Source organism: Plodia interpunctella, chromosome 2 (genome assembly GCF_027563975.2).
Source record: "Plodia interpunctella isolate USDA-ARS_2022_Savannah chromosome 2, ilPloInte3.2, whole genome shotgun sequence".
NCBI lineage: Eukaryota > Metazoa > Arthropoda > Insecta > Lepidoptera > Pyralidae > Plodia > Plodia interpunctella.
The window spans coordinates 11,411,586-11,417,585 of NC_071295.1; positions in this window are offsets into that span (position 1 = coordinate 11,411,586).

Below are 6,000 nucleotides of genomic sequence, written 5' to 3' on the forward strand. Positions count from 1 at the left end.
CAGTTACCTAGATGTGGTATCGATCTGATTGCATTCTATATACAATATCGGATCCACATTATCGCCGAACTCGGACAGATACCGACGCGAATGCATATGTACGTTGTGTTGTACGCGTGCTTTTATTTACCGCAATGAAAAATCGGCTATGTGTACCGAATTCAACAAAGTTTGGTGAACTATACGCAGATAGTGTGTAACCGGCATAACATGATAAGCCAGATACAATATTAGGTATAATTTAATATTTTAGTACCTACCTACACGAAAAAAATAAAACTTCATATTAAATACCTAATGCAAAAGGAGAAATGCTCCTTTTTGCATTAGGTATTTAATATGAAGTTATAATAATATTAATCATCTAATTCTCTACCATTGTTCTATGAGAAAGATTACCATTTTTGGTAGTTTTCAGTGTTTCGAAAGCGCGGCCGCGCTGTAATTTACAATTTTTCAAATTTTAATACAGTCAAGATTTAGTTTATTAGTTAATCTGACTATTCGGTTCGGCAGTTTCGGAGATTACCCGCCTCAAACATACAAACTCACAAACGCTTACCTCTTTATAATAATAGCATAGATTGATTTTGGAAATAATTACTTCTTCAAGAAAATTGATGGATTTTAATGACAGAGCGGCCACAGCGGTCGAAACACTCTGATAACCACCTTTTACAATACGCGCCAGAAGCAGCAGGCATATTTTATGTTTTGCTTTGGCCAGACCAGCATGGAACTACTAAAATACACAATACGCCACAGCTATTTCAATTCTACATCTATATAAAGGTCTGAACCATCATCATATCAAGTGTGTTATTGCTAACACTGGTGTTAGATTTTATACAAGTCGCCTAAAGTCATCTGACATGACTTTTACGACTACTTGCCGCAGGTAGTCGCGTACACCTAAATTGTCCACCAGTGTGCAGGTTACCTCATGATGTTTTCATTCACCGGAAGCAAGTGGTGGAGTCAGATTGGTATACAAACTCATATGGCACGAGTAGGATACGAACCTGAGACCTTTCGATCCACAGGCGCCGTCTTAATACACCACCACCGCTTCAGTTCTAAATGATTTATAAGTAAGAAAATATTGTAAAACAGCTGTTTTAAACAATGTACTTACCTATTTTGCGTAGGTGAGTTTCTCACACTTGCCATTTTTTACAGAGGTATCTATTTCCCCCAGATCACTGCACAAGTGCATACGAGTGTGTCCATTTATGCTCCAATACATATTAGATCATGCTTGTTAGTCAGATGACAGTATAAATATACTTAGTAAAAGATAATAAAAAGGAATTGGGCGGGGCACCTGGCTAGAAGGAATGACGGAAGGTAGAGTAAAGTGAACTGGAAACCATGGATGGGTCGATGATGTAAAGGAAATTGCTGACAACAACTAGATGGGGATGGCCCATCACAATCGTGGGGTGCTATCTTCGAATTGATGTTTGGGGATGGCCCAGGATATAGATAATTGGCGTAGACTGAAGGAGGCCTATGCCCCAGCAGTCGGTCACAGAGGGCTGCAGATGATGAATCGTACAGTATAGTATTCGAAGATGGCAGAAACAATTTTTCGAATTTCGAATCCATACTTATTTTTAATAATCCATGTCTATATATATATATATGCGGTAATAACTCTAATAACGTTAAACAGATTTTGATGAAAGGTAAATTTCATAAACTAGAAGAGTAGGTACCTAAGTACAAAAGAAATAGAAGCCTATTGCTTAACCTATTCTATTAAATATGACGTCGAGAAGCTATTATAATAAGATCATCAATGTACCTTTATAGGTACGTAGAAAATCCTTTCAGGCAAGCACAAGAACACATTTCCTGGATGGGCATAGTCAAGTCACACACACAGCTCTCCTGATCACAGACCTCAGCCATGAGGATATGGCAACGTAGATGATGTTTAGAGACTTGAAATCATTATTACAAACCAGAGCGCAGATTTCCTCAGGATTATGTTTTTCTTCATCGACAAGTAAGTAGTCGCCATTGAAAACTACTATAAATACAATTAGGTCAGAATCAGGTTCGTATTCAATCTCATATGGCCTGAATAGGAATCGAATCTGAGATCTATCGGTTCAGCGGCAGTCTTAACCAATTGCCCACTACTTCATAGATATTCTATCTATATTTTTTCATAGGCATCGCTTGTAGAAAATGTTTTCTCCAACAACAAATTGTAATATCCTACAGTTATTCGTGTAGCAAAGTATCATGACGGTATAAAAGAGTTACACACCATGTGTGAAGGTAGAAAGGTTCCTAACAAAACTCTGACGTAGGTATTATATTCAATTTTCCTCTAAAAATATTTCCCAACACACACACTTTACTAAAAGCGATGTAACATCTCGTAATAACATCACAAAATTAGTTTACCGTTGAGCGTAAAATCGATAATGCCATTATCGCTAGAGCGCAAATAAATTTTGTTAGGAACGTAGTTCAAACTGCAGCTGTAAATGGATATCAAAGATTTTATAGTAAGTAACTATAAAATACGTCAATTTAGCTGAATATCAAGCATTTGATTTGATTTGATTTTCACCAATAGACGAATATATCTGAAATGTCTTGGCGAAAACGTTCACATGTGACATGGAAGGTTTTGAGAAGCAGCTGTTATAAATAATAAATATACGTTAATTAATATACCCATATGCGTCATTGACATGTGTGTGACGGCAACGGCTATTTGTATAGCTACCACATTTACTGATGCGCCTTGAATCTCGTTTTGCATTTCCCTTGGGAACACATTTTAATTAAGCTAAGGGTCGACACATATTGCAGCTTGATATGTACTACATAAGTACCAACAACTAGAAACAATCATGAAAATGCAAATCCATTTCAGCAAACGCAGTCGTCCCAGTTTCAAAGCAGACTGGACTTCAATAAAGTAATTAATGAAAAAAAAAACGAAATTCAAATGGAACAAAATACGGATAGCAAAATATATTCCATTGGACAAAAGTTGAATACACATTTGGGCAAAAAAGGGATACATATTAAATAAGCAAAGCATTAATTGTGGTGCTTGTTTTCTGCTGTTTGATATCAATACATATAATAAAACAGTCTAGAAGATTTGGAACACCCGATGTAGATCCGTGATGGTATAGCTAAACAATAGGAAATATAGAAATGACGACTTAACAAAAATTGTTTAGTCTGATGAGCATTTTCTGTAGAGATATAAAAATTTTAGATCTAGAACACCTGAAGAAGAGTCATAATAGTTCAGCTAAACTATAGAAAATATACTTTTTCAGTCTGATTAGCATCTTCTGTATGTATACATATCGTTACATTTGTCTGTACAATTAAATTTCCCTAATAATTTTGACTCCTTACTAAAAAATATTCTGCCACGCGAACGAAGTCGCAGTCAGTTCATAATACGAAGGGAAATTCCTAATTCGAAATCTGATCTAACTAGATTTAGCTAAAATTGCTGGCCATCAAGCAACCACTAATTAGGTACGCCTGTATCTCTCCCGTTAGCAAATCCGCACATTGCCGGAATTTAGGTTTCCGGCTGATCTCGACATTTCCGACCTAAATCGATACATATACTCCTAGTTGATAACCTGGTTTAACACAGAATGATTGTAGGTAATATTGGTTTTGAAATTTGAAGATTTGAGATTTAAGTCTTCATAGATTATTTAACCTTCAGCCTGGTACTAAACATTTTTTCTTTTCTATTAGCTATCTACTACTACTACTATCTACAGATCTTTTAAATCTAATTATTTCCACAATTCCGTGTCTTTCAGTGTATGAATGCAGTCAGTTTTTTTTTTATTTCAACAGTCGTCGTTACATTGAGCGAAATTCAAATAGTTTTGCCATGGCTTTGCCTATAAATCTCGGAGGTATTCGGAGAGGGAAAATTTTAATTTAAAATTGAAATGTGAATCCAAGCGATGTGTATGAAGGGTAACATTGTTTTCGGAGATTTATACAATAATCAGCTTAAAGTAAGTAACCTTTTTAACTTTTATCTTCACCGCATCTACATTTTTAAGTGATTGGTCTGTGTCGAAATCGGAAAGAACAGGTTAACATTGGGTCATGTAAATTTTATTTATCACAACATTGATTAGCTGTGACTCCTCGCAAAGCGCACCATACGGTATGGTGAAAGCCTTGATAAAATAAAATGAAATAAAAATAAAACTTCATAAAACTATGTACCTACTTACTAAAGCTTTGACAACGCGTACCTAAACCACCAAGTCGATGGTTTTTTATTTGAAAAATAAACAGGCTTATTGATAATTATTTCCAATAAATACATTCGTAAGTGTTAGTCCACATAATGTCCACACAGTTTACCCTATTCGGTTGCTATGGTTAAGCTGTCGACAATACAAACTGTATATATTTTAGCAAATTATGTTGACGATTTACTAGCTTGAAACATAGGAGGATCTGTAAACATTTTATCAAAAGCCTAAAGTAAATAAAAAACAGCCTACAAAATTATTCCTTAGTGGAATTTGGGCCTCTGAAAATCCCTTCCGACCATAGATTTAGATAGGGCGCGCGGCTTCTGACCCTTCTCGAAATTCCGTTTTAGCTATGGCATCACAGGAACGGTTATTTAACCATAAGCTAATATTTATAAAATAAAAATCGCGTTAAACGTTGCTTAGGAGGTTTAAGAAAATCCACGAAAGATTCCTTTTTCTTTGGTAAATAAAGTGACTAATGATAATGACTTCATTTATAAAACGCCTGTCAAAAAAGAAGTAAAAACGCGGAACCGCTAACGATGAGACGTCCTTATTTCCTTCTGAAGTATACATTTTTTGTATATCTCTGGAGCAAAATTAATGAATATTTGTTTAAAAACGTATTTGGATATTACACTTTGCAGGTAAAGAAATGGTTTTACGGAACGACGTAAGAAACACCAAAAAATTTCATGGTTACTTATATATAAAAAATAATTGTTAAAAAGCAGAAATAAAATACTCACGCATATTTAGTCTTGAAGGAACTGAATTCATAACCTTTAGATATACTGTACTTTAGATACACTTTATTATGTATAGATGTTTAAATAACACAATTGTCACAAAAATATTCGCATTTACAAACTATCCAAAACGAATGATTTTTCGAAGTAAAACTTCAATAAGTATGATCGCTACCGGTCGATTGGTTTATCTGTGACGGATATCGACATAAAAAAGCTTTGAATGGCTCATTAATAACAATATAAGTAGTAATAAGTACCTATATACCTACTCACACCTAGTTCCTTGCGCATTAAAATTATCATTAATTGTATTCATTCAAGGTACCTATATGTACTTACTTGGATTTTCATAAGATTTCCCACAATGTAGGTAAGTACCTATTCTAGTACCTAAAAGTACATAAGTATTTATATTTGGCTCTGAATGTAATAAAAAAAAGCAAAAAGTCTACAACAAAACTCAATAAAATGTCAAGAATGATATTTGACTGTCATTGTTGTTAATTGCTTTGATATCCACTGAGTTATAATAATGATTTTTGCTAGACAGTATCAGAATACCTACCTACCTACTTAAAATGGAATTTTGGACAGATAAAAATATTTGGGCAGTTTTGGTTGGGTACAAGGTTATATAAATAATGACTCTTTATTCAGATAACAACTGTGTCATTTGATTAGCCGTTTTTATATTTTATTGAATTCTTATAATCCATAACATACTTGCATATAGTGATAGCTGGTGGATTATATAATATTTTCTTCTTGGCCAATCTGTAAAATGCGCCAATGGCCCGTTTTACCAAGAAAAGCATTTTAGAGCTTGAAACCTCAGCAGAAGTCAGTGTCACACAGTAGAAAGTCACGATGGTCGTTCTCCAAAGGTGAATTCATATTCAAATTTCCAATCCGCTATCCAGGGACTTAATTTATTAGTTGTCATTGTTAAGATTCTTTGGCTGATTTTG